General features: G+C 46.0%; 1 protein-coding gene across 4 annotated transcripts in view; it reads right to left on the reverse strand.

Annotated features, from left to right (window-relative positions):
- LPCAT4 (lysophosphatidylcholine acyltransferase 4) overlaps window positions 1-22,239 on the reverse strand; it is a 2,084,283-nt gene that overhangs the window by 2,051,607 nt on the left and 10,437 nt on the right. The window lies entirely within an intron of this gene.

Here is a 22,239-nt window from a genome sequence, read left to right on the forward strand (position 1 = left end):
TGTGGTACCCAATACAGATCCTTTTCACAAAACAACCAGATGTTATGTCGTTAGGGTCATCCCACCGCTGCACGCCAATTTGTTAGGACTGATTTTCTATACTCGGTCAGGGTGGACAGATGTCTAGAAGGCCAACCTATATTGTGACGGGGAAAATTCTGGGGAGCTGCAGCCAAACCAGTTTGGGTAGCAGTGACAGGCGGTTTAGGCTAAGATCTTTAGAGGTGGTGAGCTTGTAAAGGGTCCAAAATGAGGTCACATAATGGGAATCACAAATTACACTTCGACAGGATGTATAAAAATACAGTTATTTATTAGCCAAAACACACTGAAGAATTGACTACTAGTAAGTATAGTTACCAGACACGACTAATAAAGTAAATTCATATATACATTCACTTTGTTATAGGGCATAATACACATCAGAAACTCTGGCAAAGGAAATGTTAGAATAGTATTAGGCACTTAAGGTCCACAGAGATTGACCCCGCACTAAAATTGTCCAGCCCTAAGTTGTCTGGGGCCTTTTGCCCAGTAATTCAGCTAAAAGTTCCACATAAGTTATGAACCAGGAGAAAATGCAGGTAGGGTCTCTGGGGTCCAGTGACGGGTTCTTAGGGTTAGGGTACAAGTTAGTCTAATGCCCAAAAGTTGCCCCAACGTTCAGATTATTTGCGTAAGCAAGCAATGGCAAAGTCAATAATGTTAGAATTAAGGTTTATTATAAGCCCATTGACTATGGGAGTATAGGGGTAGGTAAGAAGCCCTGTAACTTACCCCCTGTACTCCGATTCTTCCCCAGTCTTGACAGGACAAAGGAAGAGGGTCCAAGTTTGCTTTTCTCGCCGAAAGTCGCAGTCCTCGATTCACAGGGGTTGCAGTTTCGAGCTGATCTCCGGTTGGTGTCTTTCACGGTTGCAAGGACTCTCGATTGAAGAATGCAGTAAAACACAGTGCAGGACCCCTCTCAGGACTGGACTCGCCACAGGTAAGCGATTTTGGACAGTGGTCCCTACAGCACTGCGATGCAAAGGGACTCAGCAGCCAGACTCCCCCCCCCCCCCCCATCTTGGGTCCCCTCAATGCTAGGATGCTGACATTTCATAGAGGTCAGTCTCGTAGTGGCACCTGAGGATCCCCAAGTTTCAGGCCAAAACTTGGTACGGTGACGCCAGCAGCACGGTAGCCCAAAACTGAAGCTGGTCAGACACAGGACGGTTCAACAGCACTTCTGAAAGCTTCCTTTGGCAGGGCACCGAGCCGATGTAAGGGGTGGATGGTCCCTCCAATCCAAGGGTTGCAGCTCCTTTGCAGGACTGCTAAATATCACAAGCAAGACAGGGCTCTGCCAGGACAACAGCAGAAGTTGGTCGACAGGCCTCCTTCAGTTAGGTCCAAGGTTTCTTTGCAGGTCTCACAGCTGGATAGGATACTTGGCTCCTTCAGGTTTCTCCAGGATCTCTGAAGAATGGGTGCAGGGGTCATCTTATCCTAAAAGCCAGGCAAGAGCTGCTGCCCTCACTAGCCAATATCAGGACTAACACACACACCTCCACCCCCCCCCAGCAGTGGTCCAACCAGGACGGTATCTAGACTTTAGTTTGCAAAGGTAGCGGGCGCCCCTCTCTCGACAGAACAAGGCCGGATAACCTGTTCAGTGGTTATTAACCACTTGAGAGTTCGCAGCCACTGCTTCTACTCACTGTGCCTTTCACAGATGGGAAATATCCATTTGCATATCAGTCTTTGTCCTGCCCAGGGGCAGTCCAGCACCGAAATGCAATGGCAATTCCAACCTGAACGAGAGTACCACCAGCAACCCCATACACGTGTTTCACCCTTGTTGGGGATCATCAGTGAGGTGAAGCTGATGCCTCTCTAAGCACAGTGAGAGGCAGACCACGTCTGGTTGCCCCCAGGAGACCTAGGGTTACCAATCCCAGGTTCCTTGAAATTTAGTTTGCAAAGGTAGCGGGCGCCCCTCTCTCGACAGAACAAGGCCTGATAACCTGTTCAGTGGTTATTAACCACTTGAGAGTTCGCAGCCACTGCTTTTACTCACTGTGCCTTTTACAGATGGGAAATATCCATTTGCATATCAGTCTTTGTCCTGCCCAGGGGCAGTCCAGCACCGAAATGCAATGGCAATTCCAACCTGAACGAGAGTACCACCAGCAACCCCATACACGTGTTTCACCCTTGTTGGGGATCATCAGTGAGGTGAAGCTGATGCCTCTCTAAGCACAGTGAGAGGGAGACCACGTCTGGTTGCCCCCAGGAGACCTAGGGTTACCAATCCCAGGTTCCTTGAAATTTAGTTTGCAAAGGTAGCGGGCGACCCTCTCTCGACAGAACAAGGCCTGATAACCTGTTCAGTGGTTATTATCTAGACTTTGCATCAAAATAAATGCATCCAAGTCATTTCCATCAAATTTTATTCATTGAAAATACTTACCATCGAAATGCATTTTCATTGGATAAAAGTTGATGGATTTTTTTAATTTAAGGGCAAAGGTTAGAATTGGGTTAGGGTAAGGGGTAGGCGTTAGGAAAGATTTCATATTGTGGGTAATTTTCCTTCCATGTGGTAACCCCCAAACTTTTTGCTGTTGTTTTACACTCTGATCTAGACTTTCCCAGAGAAGCGCAGCCTTCCGCCGCACTCCTCTGGGCTTTCTCTCCATTCTTACGGGGAAACTGACATGCCCTTAAGACAGTCAGTACCTGGAAATGTTGCTTTCCGTAGTTCTTTTCTCATGGTGCAGCTTTCGCACAACATGGCACAAGAGTGCACCGTAACTTACATGACTGCGCTCTTGGGTCTCTAGTCATTCTATAGGCCCTAGTAACTCTCGATGGATTTATAACGAACTGTGCAAGTATGTCAGGGACGGGACTGGTGGCAGCGATCGTTTGTGTTTTGAACTTCCTTTTGCCCTGTTAACCGCGCTTGGCCAAAACGGGTGGCCTGGCTTCCAAAATGGCCATGCCACGAGGTTCTTTGTCCTGTCCAATGACCGCCTTGCCCCTTCACCTTCCCCAGGTCGAGCCGACCCGGGGCCATCCTTATTTGGGCATGTACTTTCCCACGAAACACAGATGCTTTTGCAGGCTTCTACAGGCCTGGTGTGTGCCTCCAGGGTGTAGGCTGGGATGTCAGGTTGCTGCTGTATTCCGAGTCCTTGACACTCTCACACGATTCCTAAACTTGGCATTCCCAGGTCTGAAGTGAGAAGTGTACATTGGGCTGAAATATACACAGCCACTTCATTGCCCTGCTGGGGTAACAATCTGTGCGGGTTCACTGCGTTTGGGACATACTCAACTCTAACTTCTGCTGCCGCGGAATCTACACGACGCCGAGACGTCCCCTGCTCCTATCTGAACCTGCCAGCACTGAAACTGACGCGGAGAAGCCTGGGTCTGCCTGCATCGGGGACCGGTGAGTAGCAACGCTAGGAACAGGTCGCCCTCCTGCAGTAGCCTATAGCTTTTACTCGCTATGTTAAACAGCACGCCTTTTTCGCACTCGCGCTCTGCCCGCAAGTGGAGGCCGCGCTTGAGTAGCGGAGATCTGTTCGCCCTCCTTTGTTCACTGCTCTGAAATGCCCAATTTCCTTGAAGAGACACCCCTTGGCCCGTTGGCACCAGCGTGTGCAGGTACTTTTGAGCACAAGGCTCCACTCTTCGTAGGGCTCGGACTTCCTTATAGTTAGGTGGCCTTTGAAGGCGAACTGGGTCCAACGATTATTTGCACTGCCTGTTTTCCTCCCCATCTAGGTGGTCTGCATATTTCGCGCTTCGAACTCTTTAGACCCTTCGGTAATTGTATATATATTGTATTTGATTGTGATTTGTTGGTTTACTTGAGTTTAACCGTGATTCTTTACTATGGTCAATGTTACAAAGGCCTTGTAATAAATGTGTATATTTTTAATATAACACCTGCTTGGAGTAATTAGTAACTGTCCTTGCTTTGTGTGCTCATTGCATGCTTTCAGTCACCCTCACCCCTCTTGAGACCTAGTCTTGACCGCCGCCATCGTTACCCTGATTGGTCTGGCTTGTCCAGAGGTTACCCTGTTCCAAGAAACTAGGCTGGCCTTCTGAACCTCTGCCCCTCAAGGACAGAGTTCAGAAATCCATCTTAACAGTAGGGCAAGGGTTAGAATTAGGTTTAGGGGAACCCCCCCTGCCCCCTCCCCCCAAAAAAAGAAAAAAAAAATGAAATGTTACATGAGGTTGGCCAATGCCGAAATACTATGAATATTTCAGTACTGGACAGCTCAATATAACGTTTTAAAAGGTGAAAAATAAGTGCATCCAAATGCCATCTTTAACATGTAAAGGTACATACTCATCCAAACTTGTCCATTCCTATATTCGATGGACAAGTTTCAATGGATATGTACCTTTACATGTTAAAGAGTATTTTGATGGATTTGCATTCAATGCATTTCCATTGATGGATTTGCTTTTCGATGCATTTGTTTGCGTTGAAAAGGCCATAAACCAATCAGGACCACTGCCGGGAACATTCATGCATACCACTCAGACACACACCAAAACCAGTTTGTGGATTGCGCCAGACAGTCCCAGCCCACATCCTGCCAGCAAACACACAGAGCACTCTAAAGACCGCCAAAAACTTCTGCTTTCACAGGTATTGCAAGTCCTTATAAAGGATTTGCCTGGCCTCTCAGGCCAGTCAGAAGGATGATGGCAAGATGGCAAAAGGACAAGCAAAAAGTGTCGTAGTACAGCCATGTTTGACCAGTAGCCACAGTTCGTAGCCAAATGCGGTAAAGCTAAAATGCAATTTCCCAAAAAGTGGGAAAAAGTCACTTCTGCCCCCAGCTTATTTTAGCACACCTAGAGTAACCAAAAATCCTCTGAGTGTTAGTCTAGGGCAAAACAAAGATGTACTCCATTGTAATGCAGTGTAAGCTGCTTTGCACAATGATAAAAAGTTGCAAGTGATAGTGATACAAAAGTAACCAACAGTAGTAACACGACTAAGGTAAACAATGTTTCCCAGTACTGACAGCCTGCAGGACATGTCAGTTTCCCCATAGCATATGAGCAAAAGCCAGTAGGTACAGGTCAGATTAAAAAAATAAAAGCAAAAAGTTTGGGGGTTCCATACAGATGGAAGGAAAGGTGCAGTAGAGAGACATTTTTTCTAAGACCTGGCGTGAAACTTCGTCTCCTAGTTATCCGGGGGAACTGAGGACGATGAAGCCGGGTTAGCCAAATGTTTCCTTGCGGCAACCAACACTACAGAGTCTGCCGACAGTTGCGTCCTCAAGCACTTGGGTGCAGAGTCTGGCACCCTATATTTCAACTCCAACCTCTCTCGCTAGGTTGGAGCTGTGCGTGGGTTCTTCATGAGGGCTAAGCCTTCCTGCCAAATGTCATCCAGAAAAGGCACGCCGTGATAAGTCTCCCTCTTGGATACTTCTTGCCGATACAAGAATCCCTCTTTTCCGTTTTCCTGGGGCACCAGCTGGAACAGCTCAGAGGCCCCAGAGATTGAGTGGAATGATCCCACTTCGTCAGGTAGAGAGACCCTATGAGGGGCGTCCAGGTGCAGTGATACATCGTCTGCCATGATGAAGTCATCTTTGTCGGTTCCCGTGGTCGCGTCCGTACCAGTGTGCGTACCGGGTCCGCTGGTGTAGTCTGGTCCAACATGCTTGAGGAGGCCGATGTGGAGGCGTCAGATGACGCTTTCTCTTCTTACGCGGAGGCTGGTCACCAAGGTGTGGTGAGTCAAAAGGCTGTCCATGGATATGTCACTTGGCTGCAAAGGGAACAATGGAGTGCTAGGCCCTGCGCCGCCGTCGTCCTCGTGCACCGTAAAGACGGACTCATGTCTTCCGTGGATGAGATGTCCATTGATTGAACACCAACCTTGGCGGGCTGTTTTGTGGCCTCCTCTCCCCCCCTTTTTCCTCCATGAGGGTTTTGAACCGTGATCTGGACCAGTGCCTTACCCCACTCGCCCCCCCTCCCAAAATCCCCCCCATGGTTGCCTGCATTCTTTGCTACCACTTCGGCGGTCGCGTCACGCCGTGGAGGCAGGGATACCCTTTGGACGTAGGAGCCACCTTCGTCAGGTCGGCACCTACCTCTGCCGTGGTCATCATAGCAGCGTCTTAATTGCCTAAGATTTCGGCGTGACCATGAGCCTCTTATCTCCACCTCATCTCTTAGGGCATAGAATCCCTGCTCTAGCGCTTGATCATTAGAATCTGATGAATGAAATCCCAGCCGCACTGCCTCACTGTCAGTCTGCAGGATTTGCATTATTGCTTGTTACCAAGTCTAAGTTCAACCTGCCATGGACGCTTGTCCCACCTCACAAGGTACTCTAGGGTCAGAGGTGGTGCAAGTGGATGCTCTCCTGACACGCCCACGTTTTGTGCGCCCCAGGACAGTAGCTGACTGCATGATGGCTGTCCAATTTTCTTCTTTTATGAAGTTATTTATAGATTAGATCACCTCACTCAAGTAATACTGTGAAAGCATTCCTTGGCACAGCTTACCTACGGAAATAGGTTGTGTCGGGGAAGTGTTATGGGAATTCCAAGCCCTATAAGGGCCCACACCCGTTTCCTGCATTTCTTTTATTGCATTGATTTGCTTGAACCGCCCATAATACAGGTTTCCCAGATGCATAAGTAATATGCTTTGTGCCATTGCATTCTTTTTCTTCTCTATACGACGCACTCCAGAACTTACCTTCCTCCCTCTTCCATTCTGGGTAGAAGCTCAAGTTCCTATTACTGCAAGTGGTCTGGAACTGTGTATAATAAACAATAAAAAAAAAATACATCGAATGTGGGATCCTACATCCCATGTCTAATGTGTGAACACCTTTGATTTGCCATATCTGGTGACTCCAAGTAGACCACAGAGAGACAGTTTCCCGTCATATTTGTTCAGTCATGTTTGAAAAGTATTCTCTGTCAAAAACGACTGAATCATGTGGCTCTCGCAAGAATTTATACTGATTTTAAAACATATCATCCCCGCGGTATGGTCTCATTGAAATATATGGGAACTGTGTTTGGAATTCAGGACTATCGGTTTGAAAAGGCACTGCATAGTGTTCCCAAAAAGTGTATTTGGGCTACAGCATGGGCTCACACTGGACAAGTAAAAGGTACTGTAATATCGCACCTAACACACATGGGACCCCATCTCATGAAGATCCTCAACATCAAAAAAACACATTTTGCGCAAATGTACAGAGCCTAGATTTTAACAGTTCTCTATGTGTTCTGGACGCAGGATTACTGGGTGCAAACATTCTGAATTCTTCAATAACAGAAAAAGTGTGAACTTGCAGCTGCTTGGCTGTGCCATTAAACGTTTTAAACAATGGCATCCACACACGACCCATGGTTAGAGGAAACATTTGTATTGAGGCCGGAGCTCTCTTTTCTCTAACATGTGAAGAACGTAGAGGCTTTAGAACAACTTCTTTGCTTGTAGGTTGAGTGGAAACCTTGCTTAGAAAATGCACCCAAGTTGGTGAGATGAGAAACACAGCGAGACACAGACACAGTAGAAGGAAATACACTGCAAGCATTATATAACACTTTCAGAAAGTCTGTCCAAAAGAATTATTTCATTACTTTAGCAACTAGAAAGGCGGTTTCCAAATTGGCAGACCTACAGTAGTTCCCTGAATTGTGGAATTGTAGTTGTCAGGAGGGGCATATTCTTCATCATTTTGAACGCCAATCATCATCATTTGTCTGATCTCCATCTTTCTTCTGCAGGCTCCTCAACTGGAAGAGGAGGATTGCATAGGAACATCGCTGCAGCCATTGGACAGGGTTACAGGTGATCCACAGAAACTTGCCCACTACCTCACTTGGGTGGTATTGCGGGCAGGACAGAAGTTCTGGAACCTTTCACTCAGATTACTTGCACTGCTGGTCTGTAGGATGGGCCAAACAGAGTCTTATCATGGATCTTCCCCAGGACCCAATCTCCTGCTTTGAGAGTGGTCTAAGGACTGACCTCAGCAGCTTCACCTGGAGGGATTCGCTCAGCAGCATTGTCGCCAGCAGTTGTTCTTGCCTAGAGAGGGGCCTGGGGAGAGTGTGCAGATCAGGCCTAAACACCTTTCTCCCAAACAAGAGATCAAATGGAGTCTTACTGTTGTATAGAGACTGGCGTGGTAAATTAGTTTAAACTTCTGATCACGAGAGGCACGTGGTCCACCCAGTTAGCCCCCATTGAAAGGATGCATTTAGTCAATCACACTTTTATGGAATGACTGGCCCTGTTCGATAATTTTGTTCGTCCCAGGACGAAAAGGATGGGAAGAGTGCGGCTCTGTTCCCCACACCCCTAATGCCTTTCTCAGGGCCCGCCCTGCGAAAGCTGAACCATTACCAGCATGGACCGTTTGAGTTGCTGTCATGGCTAGTACACCCCGGAGTGCCTGCATGACTGATTTGCAGTCTGCTCTCTTTAGGGGAACCATCCAGGTGAACATAGTGCAAGAATCCCCTATTACTAGAACATATTTGTACTTAACTATTGCTGGTAGTGGGCCTATATGACCAGATATTGAATCTCAAAAGGCGAGGTTGCCTTTCTTAAAGGAGCCCCTTTAGGTTTTTTGCTGTGGTCCACAGTGGTCTTCAGACATGCGTCACAGTTCGCTATGTATACTTTAACCTATTGCCTTAGTCCTGGCCACCAATACTGGTCAAGGAGCAGCTGTGCAGTTGCACTAACCCCAAAATGGGTAGATGCAAGTCCAGCTTGTGTGACTGCAATCAGCTTTTCCCTGTCTGCTCCATTAAGAATTAATCTTTGAATAGGATCCCCTTTTTTCAAAGGAATTGTAACTACTGCTTTATTATTCTCAATGTCATGAATGTAATTCCTTGGGAAACCTTTCGGCCTAGTTATAACACCCAAACAATCTTATTTTATTTCCTTATACATTGCAGTTGCTGTGCAAGTTATGGCTGCTATTGTTTTCCTCACTGTGTGCTCTTTGGCATATTTATCTTCCAATGCTATGAATGTGCCCTTTAGTATGTGTTCATGTGCAACACCCATAGCAAAGGGTACGTCTGTGTAAGGTCCCAAACTGGATTCCAGAGTTGCCTGGAAGCAATAGTTTGATGGCTAATGCATCTAAAGTCCTTTTGAATCCACCAATGCAAATCAGTGTTATAAGCCCCGACAATGTAATCTGAAACTACTAGTGTTGAACTCCCTAAGTCTGCTTGGTGCAATACAAGCAGCAATCCATGCAATTCAGCAGCCTGGGCAGACATGTCTCCCAGCTTCTTCATGTATAAAATGTCCTACCACTGCTGCACATGCAGCAGCATATTTGGCACGTGTCCCAATGGATGGTATGGCAAAGCCATCAAAGTAAATTATTTGGAATAAATAAATCAAACAATGGCATGTCAAGCAGTGAAGTGTCTGGCTCTGTATCCATTGTTCAAGTCAATCCACTCATTCTTTGCAATTCTGCTTTATAATGATACTTTACATCTGGGGCATGTTGAGATGCTGACCATTGAATCCATCTACTATGTAACGCCTTTGCATTGGGCATGCTAACATTCGTGGCAGCCTCAAGTTGAGCTAAAGGTGTATTTGTGTATAGTTCTATTTGCCGCTAAAGGCCGTTCCTTCTGAACTGAAGACAGAATTTGTTCCTCAGGTGTAAATCTTAATTCAGGTGTGGAATGTACATATGACTTATATGCAATTGGTTTAGTCTCACCTAGAATGAAAACTGTATGTGAATCTCCCACCAGCAGGTTCATTTTTCTAAGTCTTTTTCTGTATTTCTGTCTTACAAAGGACCAGTTTGAGTCATTAATGAGTACACATGGTGCAGAATGCGAGTGCGCTCTGGCAACCAATGAGCTGCTTTGAAATTCGGTTTCATAAAGGCATACAATGGTTTCACTTGCTTAGCAAAGTTAGACACAAGATCTGCCAAAATTCCAAAGCCCTAGAATTGCCTGCAATTGCCCAAGTGTGTTAGAAGTGTACCAGGATACGCCCACCTCAACACCATCTGCTGACAAGCCTCTGCCCGCATCTGAAAGAGTGAATCCTAAGATGGTAACCTCACAATGAGCTATTCTTGATTTCTTGAAGTTAATCAGGTACCCTTTTGCAGTCAATGTGTGAATGACTATGTCTACTTGTTGCAAGTGTTCATTGAGATTCTCATGGGTGATGTAATTATTATCTACATATTTCTAACAGTTAGGAATGTCTGCGAGCAAACTGTATTCTACTTGAGAATGTGCTGGGTTAATTCTTATAGCCCTGGATTATTCTAGTGAATTGGAAATGCATTCCCTTAAAAAGGTGAATGCAGGGTATTGCTGGCTTTCTACACTTGAAGGTTGTTTAACATACCCATTGCCTAGATTTATATTTGCATCTTTGTAAATTGGCTAGAAGTCCAGACCTGTATTGGTTTTGGACTGCGTCCCTCTTACAATGTGCATTCAAAATTCTAAAATCCACAGTAAAACATTAAGTACCATCAGGTTTTGAAACGGGGAGCAGCAGACTGTTATGTGGGCTTGCTTGCTTTATAATTACCCCATGTCCATTAGTTGGTCCACTATGGTTTGCATCTGGGCAACTGCTTGTGGCTTGACTGGATACTGCTTCTGTGGTGGAGTGGTTTCAGTACTGCAATCGCATGTGCTGGACATTCCAGATCATGCCCTACATGATTTTTGAACGGCTGCACTGCTGCCAGCACTGACAAGGATGGTGCATGTTTTTGCACTAGTTCCCCACTCACTTCTTTTGAAAAGGTTGGCATCACCACCTCTTCACCTCTTGGTACTTGTCTCACACAAAATGGTGTCCAATCTTGAAATGCAAAAAAAGTCCTTTATATTGGATATGTAACGGTGGCCAAAACAGTGCTTCAATCTCTTTGGGATGTTCACTTTCCAGCTGACTGGTTACCAAATACACTTCATTATTTGCTAATGTCTGCCCAGTGGATGTAGTTATTTGTGCCTTTCTGTGTGCATTTGTATGCTCCAACAGTGCCTTGTAGCTGCATTCAAACATGGACATATCAGACCCATAGTCTAACAGGACCTCTATCCAATCAGTGTGTCGCTTAGTCTTGGGAATGATTAGATGAGTGTGTGGACTCTGCATTCCGTGAAACTTGTAGGGCTGATGTGTGTTTTTTCTCAACTTTCACGTCCTTCCCCACAGTTTTAGAATGGTCTGGCGTCCTTGCCTTGAGGAAGGAGAAGAACCCTCATCGGGGCCGTATTTTGGGTGACTTTTCATGTGTTCTGTCTCTGAAATCATAGTCCGTTGGACTAAAATGGGACTGCACCCTAGGCTTACCCCAAGGTCATCTACCCCTGCAAGTGCCTTGCCACTGCGGGGCATCCCCATCTCCTGTAGCTTTCCTATTCTTTTGCTCATGCTCCGAGTATTTTTCTTCCTCTATTGGCAAAAGCTGTCTATGTGGTTTACGACTAGTTTTACCTTCAAACCATCCCCCGTCCATTCAAGGGTTTCCCTTTGTGCTGTGTCTCCTTGTCTGGCTTACAATCTTTGTTAGCCTTTTTCTGTGACTCTGGAGGTCTCCTGTCTTAAGTGATCCCTGCTTAGTGATTGATAAGTTGATGTCACCATGACCCCAAATGGCTACCTTTTTTCTTGCTCATTTAATTAGGACAATGTTCTATGAACGTCTAACCTTGCAGGCTCTCCCTTCAATAAGGGTAGAATTATGCTCTCAACCATTTGATAATTATTGGATGCTATGGACAAGCTTAGGTTCATGGCAGCAGCAGCGCCCTGTGTTCCCATGAGGTCTGCCAATATTAATGCTAGCGATGTGATGCGATAGGTAGCGTGCCTATAAGCTGTAAATAAAGCCAGCTATAAATTGAGATCCAGCTGTCATAGCTCGCTAAAGGCGGTGTGCAGCCAGAGGGAAGGAACCTGGCTAGTGCCCCATGCCTACGCTGTGGTGTAACCTGGAGATAGGCGGCTTGCAACTGTCCTAGCTTTTCTGGATACCACTTGGTTATGTCCTCATTTCTGAAAGGACAAGACCCTAATATGATTCTCAATGTCTGTAGGTGAACTCCTCCTGCATCTATCTGTCCGTGTGCCTGCTGGGCAGGTGCCAAGAATTGCTGTGCAGCATATTGCAATGCAAGGTTACACACAGTGTCAAAATGTGTAGCTGGTAGTTGATCGTCTGTTTGTAAAAAGGGGCCTCTGTGGTTTGGATGAAACCGGGCTAAGAATTCTAGTGACAGGTTGGCTGTGGCTAACATTACATATCTAGCATTTGTGGATAAACTAGACTACCCCCAAACCAGTTGACACGATTTTTATGCATTAAAAGCTAATTCAGGAAACTATTAGGGGCGATATTGGATGGTGTTTAAATCTCCCCTTATCAGGAGAGTTGCATACACGTTATTTACCTTGTTTGTTTGATTTATTTAGTTAGCTGGAGTTTTTAATTAAGTAAAGAGCGATTCGGCGGGTAGACCCCCTAGTTGGCCTATCGCTTCTGTGAAGTTGGTATCAACTCCCTGACAGTGAGATGCTCTAAAAAACTCAAACAGTGCTGTCCTAAAAGGGATTGAAATATTAATTTCTTGATGGGACATCTTCTGTATTCACCTAACCTCTTTTGATGAAAACGTTTTTTAGAAAAAATATTTTTGCCTGGTCCGTTTATCGTGACTGGGGCATGAGGTTATTTTTATTAATAGCATTGCTACCGTCATCTCTAAGACGTCCCGTCCCATCTGTGCGGGTACCACATGACTTAATTGCTTACGATTTAGGCATGACCATGAGCCTCTCATCTCCACCTCGTTTGAGGTGGTGAAAATAGACCCATGATCAGTCGTTTCATGCAGACATTCACCATAGGCTGTGTCCGAGTGCTAAAAGACAAGCCTGCCTAGGTTTGTGTGCTTACCAACATGATTAAACCTAGACAACCAGGAATTGTAAAGTTCTTGGACTCAAAGAGATACCACTCTGACACATTACTCAGAATTATACACTTGACACAGGAGTTATCATGGTAATGTATTTAATATGACACCAGACATTGAGGGTTCTTTTTCTACCTACACAATATGACGCAAAAGCAGATATACTATACCATATCACACTAATGGACAGTATTGCCATGTGGGCAGAGAGCATGTTTGAATAGATAAATAATAGAACAAGTGGTTGTTTGAGCCCCCTGACACCCTGGGGATTGCATACATTACCAACTCAGGAGACACTCGTGGCGTGGTCTCCTCATTGTATAAACTAGCACTAGCATGTGCCCCGGCCCAACCGCCCAGAGTACTTGATGAGAGGGCGGCAGAACAGGGTTACGAGATCACCGACCGGATGTGGGGAAAGATGTGTTCACATACCAATAAAGTCTCCCTCAATTTTTCGCCACCGGGCCATGCAGTACAAGTTGCTGGACAGGCTGTACTATGCCCCTCTCAGGATCTCTAGGTTTGCACGCACCACCACACAGTCCTGCCCCCGCTGCAAATCCGACAATGCAGACCATCTCCACATGTTCTGGTCGTGCCGTGTGCTGGGGGAATTTTGGGAGAAAATCCTGGGGACATTAATGGAGATCATTGGAGCAGTGGTCGACCCCGAACCTCTGGGGGTCTAGTTTGGTGTGTGGGGAAACGATAATATTAAAGGCATGGCTACATTTCTGAACATAAGTTGCATAGTGGCCAGAAAATGTATCCTATAGAACTGGAAAAGTCCTTCCCACCCTAAACCCCCCCCGACTTGTCAAAATTGGTTGAATATGCTCTCATGGTCCCGGAATTGTGAGGAAGAGTACCTCACCATGCTCCCTGCCCACTCATGTCCCAGGAATGTGTGGTCAGCATTCAATAGTTACCTCAATGCCCAAGAGGAGACCACTTTTGAAAGCGACTTGTCCCCGACTTAATAGTCAAGTGTTCGAATATTGACATCCTGCATGGACCATCACCTTTTTTCCACACTTTGCTTCATTGCTCTCACTAATGCCGTTCTACTTTCGTTGTTCACAGTGTATGTATTAACTGCTTTGACATGGGCGTTTGCTGTAAACCTCTGCCAATAAAAAGAAAAGTTTAAAAAAAAAGAACTAGTGGTGGTTTTAGATTAACAGCATGTGTAACCTTTGAGTCTCATGGAGATAGGCTATACTACACTATACGCCATCAGTCTAGATGCACTCAGCAAATCCCCACCCTACACTCACTTTTAGAGCAGAATGCGCTTCAAATGAAACAGCGCTGTCTGGGATTTACTAGTTCTGCTTAGCTGGGCCTGGCTGCCGCTTTCCTGCTGCTGCTCTGCTCAGGACTCCTCTGCTCTGCACTCGTCCCCAGCCCTGCTAGCCTAGATGGACATGCAGGTCTGCTGATCTTTCCGTTCCTCTTTTTGCTTGGGTTTTATATGTATGACCAAACATGGTTTCTCTTGCACGTCTGTGTGTGCCATATCCGCTACCTGGAAGAGTAAGGCCTAGAGCTCCGCGGGCTACTGTGCTCCTTGAGTACGGTCTCCTATGTACAACTCCATTAAGTGGGTTTTAGCACCTCTCAATGAGTTGTGTGCTCTTTCGGAGACTGCTTCCACTGTATTCCATTGGCCTTGGCTTAGCAAAGAGAAAGTTGTCGCTTGTTACTTCACAGCCTTGCGGACGCGCACCATGCTTCTATTCGTGTCTGCCTATTTCCTGTCCTTGAATCATTATCAGATATAGCACTCAATGGTGTGAAATCAACGCTCGCACCTACTTAAACAGGCAGCTCTCTGCCGTTTGTGGTTTGCTCATCTGCCAGAACAGGAAAGCACCACTTCCTGGACTTTGGTTAGGCTAAGACATATTCATCCAGCAAGCATGCACACTAGCCTTCTGTCTAAAATGTGTGCTGTAAGTTTGACAACCATTCTTCGGCTATTAATGGCTGCAGGCCAGCATGATGTGAAAACAGCCTCCATCTATATTTGTCACTGTTTCACTGGCTAGTGGTTGCATGATATGTGAAAAGCTGGCTTGTTTTCATGTCAGCAGGTGTCGAAGTGGTGGACAAGGATTTTGGCTGTGCCAGTTGAGCCTGCTTGGGCTGTGTAGCCTTCTTCTCGTCCTCCATCCTGGGCTTATCTTATTTCTCCCATAACTTGGCTGGGGTGGATGACTTCCTCTTCGAAGGGGAGCTCGATGGCAGGCTGGCTCCGGAGGTGGACGGCAAAAGTGATCGCGGCCTATCAAACCCTGGGACCCGTATCAGCGGTGATTCCGGTGGAATCGAACTTGCGGTTCTCGGTCTTATCTTGTACCCCCATGGATGGGGCGATCTCAAAGGACTTTGACCGCTTCCCAGACGGAGACCGCTCTTCAGACCGGCCGGTCCTGGGCAAGGCATGACCCTGCTCAGAGCATGGGGTGCTGCTGCAATCAGGTAGGAAGGGGTGTGGGTCGGGGTACAGGTATAGGATTGCTGACGAGTCCTGCAAAGGTTGCATGTTGTTTAATCCTAGAAAAATCCATTGCATGGAGTGTCAAGTCCTCAGCCAGACACGGTGCACTCTAAGTTGATCTGTGTCAGGCTCCCTCCACCAGTACTGCTGTCACGATGTGGCAGTCTGCAACCGCTTTCCATTTCTCATGGTGAACAATGCCAATGGTTGTCAGCGTCACAGGCAGAAACGGATGACCCTGACAAATCAAGAGTTGCATGTTAGATCGTTTTTCTGAAGTCCAAGGTCTTAGCAAAACCATTCAACTGAGACAGTACACAACCCTACTCAGTATATGGCTGTACCACCATGGCAGCATAGGCAGAGCAGTCAGGCTCATCTTAGGAGGGAGAGAGGGTTGTAGAAAAGTACACTGGATCTGTAGTATACCAAGGATTTAATAGAAACACTGACAACCAGAAGCATTATAAAAATTAAACGTTTATCATAATTACAAGTAGGCCAAATTAATCCTTCGGTAAGTACTGGTCATAGAGTCAAACACATTTATAAAAACACCACAATGCTTAAAGGTACACAGACCAAAGCATAAAGCCTTCTTCACAATATCCAACAGTAATTCTAGGGAAGTCAGACCTTATCATACCCATTTGGTATAGCAACACCTATTCTTGGGGAGTAAAAACCAGTAGTTACTTCTAGATTACTTTCTGCAATACAAGGTTAGTAGACCCTAGCAGTTGTACTGTGACGCTCAGCAAAGAAATCACCTAGTAAACCAACCAGCAAGTATACTTTTCTTATCAGTCGAATACTCATTCAAGGAACAGTAAAAACCTAAAACTACTTTGAAGAGAACACAGTTATTCTAGGTGAGGACTTTTTTGTGCAATATACAATTACAATTGCTTATCTGCTCAGTGGAACACAGTCTGAAGATAAGCAAGGACTCTTCATACTAATTTGGGATTGCGCTAAGCAGACCAAGGTCAGTTAAACCTACAGAACACTTTTTAAGAATGGCACACAGTATCTAATATACTATTACAGTTGCTTTTCAGATCAGTGGAACAAAGACTGAGGTAAGCAATACATCTTTAACATATTTTAGTATGGCACACAGCTAACTCAAGGCAAGTAAAACATACATACCTTTTAAAGGAGCCATCAGCAACTTAAGGTAAGTACAACCCAAGACGGCATTAGCATCTGTATAAAACAGACCAGGGAAGGCAAAGGCCAATGTAGCACTTTATGAATGACTCCATGTTATTCTAGGTAGGTTGGTTGATGTCAACATCCATCTGGACTCTCCTGACTCCTCACGGCCTTTGCACAACCTATGCGACTCCCTCTCCCTCTCTATCCTACCATCTGGCTCCACGCACACCGCAAGCCACACTTTGGATGCTCTCATCTCTACGGACACCCCTCTCTCTAGCCCTCTCACTCTTGGACTGATCACTCTTCTCTCAACATACCTGAAGCTCTCCTCTTGCAGCAACACACCCGTCATGGCCACTCTGCTTCAGAGTCCCCAGACACATGAAAAAAGTGACAGTGGATGCCTTTGCCTCCACCTACTCTCCTCCTCCCACTCCTGCAGCTGACTCCCACCCCGACACAACCCTCGCTAACCCTGTACTAACGCCAACACTCTTGATACTCCTGCCCCCGTCATGAGGGTCCGACTGAAGCCTTCCAAAAAGTTAAACGCTTGGTATGACTCCGATCTGGCTGCCCTTAAACGCAGGTGTAGGGCAGCTGAACGGAAAGCTTGTTGGGCGGACCATCTGATAAACTGGCCTGCCGCCTCCTTCAAAGGCAATATCAACTCTGCAACCGCTCCAAGAAAAGAGTCTTAATTCAAGCCTGCATCTCTGCGGCATCACACAACACGGACAACCTTTTTAATGTCTGCAATGAACTGGCCAATCCAGCAGCAGCCTCATCCTCCGTCACACCCACCAAGGACCTTTGCTCAGCCCTGGCTGCACACTTCATCACAAAAACCCAAGACATCCTTTCCTCCCGCTCTTCCACACCCCAGCATACACCAACACCGGAGCCTCCCTTGGCCCCTCTTTCACTTACCCTCTCTTCTCTCTCACCATTCACACCCGATAAGGTTACCAGACAAGTCTGGTCTATGAAGGCTTCATCCAAACAGGTGGACCCCTGCCCCTCTAAAACCATTAAGACAATATGGACTCCTTTGTCCCAGCATTGGCTGATCTCTGCAATCTTTCCTTTTCCACTGGTGTTTTCCCCCCATTTGGTCTTCAGCACTCCCTTGCGCAACTCTGCTCAAGAAACCCTCTTCCGACTACTCCACTCTGGCAAACTACCGCCCTATCTCCATCACGCCTTTCCTTGGCAAACTCCTGGAGAAGTTGGCTACCTCTCAGTTGACCCTCCACACTGAATCTATGGGTGGCTTCCATGACAGTCTGCCTTTAGAGCATCGAAAGGCATGGAAACTGCTCTTCAGAACACCCGTCTCAAATCTTGACACTAACGCTCCCTATGTCCTGATTTCTATTTCTATTTCATTTATATTGCGCCGGTAACTCACAAGTCTCTAGGCGCAGAAACATGAACACGCGTAATACCATCATTCGGCACGGGACAAAACAAAGAATGGAGCTAGGTGTGAAATGAGGATCAATTGGCTAAAGGTGCGAGTCTTCACGTGCTTCCTAAAGCTTAAGTAATTCACTTATTTTCTTATATTGATGGGTAAGTTGTTCCAGAGACCTGCAGTAACTGTCGGGAAGGATTTGCCCATGCCTAGTTTACGATTATGCTTCTCTATCACCACTTTGTTTAGGTCGGCAGATCTAAGAGAGTGAGTGGGTACGTATGTGTGGATTTTTGCTTTCAAATACACAGGAGCTTTGCCGTAAATGCAGCGATGTGCGATGGTAAGGGCTTTGAATTGAATTCTATTCTCTATTCTGAGCAAACGCAATTCTCTCCCGAAATTGCTAATATGATCAGGTTTGGGTATGCACTTAATAATCCTGACTGCGTTTTGTATAATCTGGAAAGCTTTGATACATTTATTGTTAGCTCCTACCAACAGGGCGTTACTGTAATCCAGCCAAGATAATATGGTAGCCCTAGCCACTGTGGAGAAGTTATCCTCTGAAAGATAGGGCCTTACGATTTTAAAAGGAGTCTAAGATAGTATCTGCAAGTTTTTTTTGTGTATTGCACCTGTGCTTCAGCTCCTAACAATGCTTCCATCATTATACTGAGCGTTTTAACTTTATCAAGGACCTAAGAGTTATATTCTGGGGAAAGGGAGTTTCTGACCTGCTGGGAACCGAAAACCATCAGTACAGTTTTCTTTCTGTTTAAACACATCCAATTCAGATCCATCCACTCCTCAATGCTGGAGTAGATGTGAAGTAGATTTTCATTATCCTTTTTATGATCTCCACAAAGTTCCATCACTGAGTATCGTTTGCGTAGTTCGTAAAGTAGACGTTTAACTGCTCCAGTACAAGGCAGAGAAACCTAAGATACAAGTTAAACAGGGTAGACATGCTGGCTCCCTGGGGAACCCCAGAGGATTTCTCTATCGGACAAGAATGTGTCACCCCAGCGAACCCGAGATGTCCTATTCTTTAGAAATGACATTATCCACCCCTTAGCTGCCTTAGAGCAGTTTGCTGTTTTACTCAGAGCCACTTCAAGAAGGTCATGGTCTAGAAGATTGAAGGCCGCACTGAGGTCCAATAGTACCAGAAAGCCTGCTTTCCCATTGTCCACAATACTGAGTATCTTTGTCTGAAGGTCTAAAATCGCCGTCTCAGTACTTTGAAACGGCCTAAAGCCTGACTGTTGAGGATGAAGAGATTCAGATGCTTCTACATGCGCCTGTAATTGTTGGGTGACTATCCTATCTACAATTTGCAAAAGAAAAATTACACTTAGTAATTGGCCTGAGATTACTAGGGTTTCTGGGAGCCAGGGCTGGTTTCTTAACTAATGGAGTAACAGTAACCCTTTTTATGTCCAAAGTGACTATTTGGTCCCTAAAAGAAGCGTTAACAATTTTGGATAGTATAGGTGAAAAGAGATCAGAGTTGTCCAAGATCATTTTTGCTGGAAGAATATTTTCAGCGCAAGAAGTTGGCTTCATGGTAGCAAGTGTTTTTTTCATCTCATCTGACGTAATATTGGAGAAGTTGAAAATGTTAACTTTGTCAATGGCCTCTTCCCTAGGTACATTTGAGTTTTTAGGTTTATCTAATTGGAATTTGGTGATTAACTCTCTAGCAGCTTCAATTTTCATGAAAAATGCTTGTGTATTCTCACAATCTTGTTGGGATGGGATGAAAGGGGGGTGAAATGGCCTTAGGCTTTTCAATAGACTTCAGGATACTGAATAGTTTGCCTGTGGCATTACCTGCAGAAGTAATTTGGGTATTATAGTACTGTTTTTTTTGCCTCAATTATCTATATTCTTCCATGTTCTGTACTGTAGGGCTTTTTTTCCACACATTTTCTAACTTTCTTTTTTCCCTTTTTTGCTCTAGCAAATCTTTAGTAAACCAAGTGAGGGGTTTAGCAATTGGTCTGCGAGTGTTAGACTGTAGGGGACATTCTGGTCGACCAACTGCTTGAGGTGTTCTAGTAGGTTGGTCATCATGCCTTTGCAGGAGTCTTCCTCTTTGATATTATTAACCTCTTTTATGCAAGATTCTAACTGTTCCCTACTGATGTTTTTGAAACCCCTTTGGACTATTTTACAGTGTGGGTTTTGGATTTTATCTCTGGAGGATGGAGGGATAATTTGAAAGGCGACACTAAAATGATCTGACCAAATACATGGTTCTGTTTTATAGTCGTGTGTCTTTAAGTTGTTAGTCACTACCCAGTCTAATTGATGTCCATTTTTCATTGTGGGTTCTTTGTTGGTGACATAAAAGTTGTTTAACAGTCTCTCTAGCTTAATGGCATTTTTATCTGCTGGGTCAACGTACAATCTATTTTCATTCTCCTTGACCTCCCCTCTGCCTTTGATACGGTTAACCACAACATCCTGACCGCTTGCCTTCGTGACACCCGGGGAATCACTGGTCAGGCTCTGGCATGGTTAACCTCCTTTCTCTCGGACAGTCCATCCCAGGTGGAACCCTGAGCCCTTCTCTGGACTACCGCTCTCTCAATCTGTGGCAATCCCCAGGGATCAAACCTCTTCACCTGGTTCTTTAACATCTATATGGCTGCCTTAGCACGTGTGATTGCCACATTCACCTCTAACTTCCAGTGTTATGCAGATGACACGCAACTATCTTTCAGGCTACCCTCAGCCGTCTCCTCCTCCCTCATCACCCGACTGTCCGCTATTCAGTCATGGTGTGCTGCCAACGACCTCTGCCTCAACGCTAGCAAGACCGAGATTGTTTGCATCGGGACCCCTGCTCCTGCTTTCCCCACGTTCACTCTGGCTGGCCTCCCTTGGCCCTAGGCCCGCTCCTACCTGCAAAGCTAAAAACCTTGGGGTCATCTTCGACTCCACACACTCCTCTCACATTTCGGACATTACTAAATAGTCTATCAGCTATACCTCCTCAGAGGTACTCTACCTTTTTCTCACTTTCCCCCAGCGGCTCACTGTCTCCAGAGCCCTGGTTCCCTCTAGGCTGGACTATTGCAACAACCGCTTCCTCAAACTCCCTCCTTCCTTTGCAAGACTTATCCTTGGCCTCAAGCCCAGGGACCGCATCTCTCGGACACTGAAATCCCTCCACTGGCTGCCCACGGCTTCAAGGATAAAGTTGAAGACCCTCTGCATTATCCACAAGGCTTTTGGGGGCCTTGGATCTTCCTACTTGCAACGTTGCCTACCGAAATACTGTCCCTATTGAGCCCTCTGCTCATCTACCTCCAACCTTCTGCGAGTGAGCTGGTTCTCCAAGCAGAGATTTGGAAGGAGAACCCTATACTCAGCAGGTGCTTACCTCTGGAATAGCCTCCCTGCTGCCCTCCGTCTTGAGCCTGATTTTCTTAAGTTCTGGAAACTAGTCAAGACCTTCCTCTTCTCCCCTTCCTTCTCTCTCCCTCTACCAAGCTCTCTGCTCTTGCCCTCTCTCCCACCTCTTCCTCACTGCCTGCTGATTGGCTGCCTGGTGTACCCAAGAGTCTCACAGGTCCTAGGCTCTCCCGCCAGTCCTCTCACACTTGCCTGTGGGCCCTACACCCCACCCACCCTCAATGCACTTGCGAATTAACCCTAGAGTGGCTCTCTCTGCACTTACCCCAGTCTCTACCGACCGGGTGCACTTGTACCTCCCCCTCCCTGTGACCAGATCGTGCAAATGCAAAGATGAATGCACCATGCCTGAAGATAGTCTCTTCGCCTCGTCTTCACCCCTTGAATGCACTGGTAAAATCGCTGTCAGGCCTATTTGTCTCAGGAGGATAGCTCAGAGGCAACATGCTCGCCTTGGCAAAGAAGACGACACAGGTTCAATCCCTGGGTCCATGCTTAGAAACCTCTGGGTATTAAACGCATTATAAATAACCTATTATATCATATTTGATGTGTCTCAACTGTTAAATATATTTCCCGCACTTACTCTGCCTATGCAGGCTTATCGTCTGAGGGCTCTGAGTGACTTGTTTTTTTTCGCCATGTTCCCACCCTCCTTGAGCCCTTTGAAATACTTGTATGTGTATAGGTGCTTTATAAATAAACAATAC

This window comes from Ambystoma mexicanum, chromosome 13 (genome assembly GCF_040938575.1).
Source record: "Ambystoma mexicanum isolate Mex_15411 chromosome 13, UKY_AmexF1_1, whole genome shotgun sequence".
NCBI lineage: Eukaryota > Metazoa > Chordata > Amphibia > Caudata > Ambystomatidae > Ambystoma > Ambystoma mexicanum.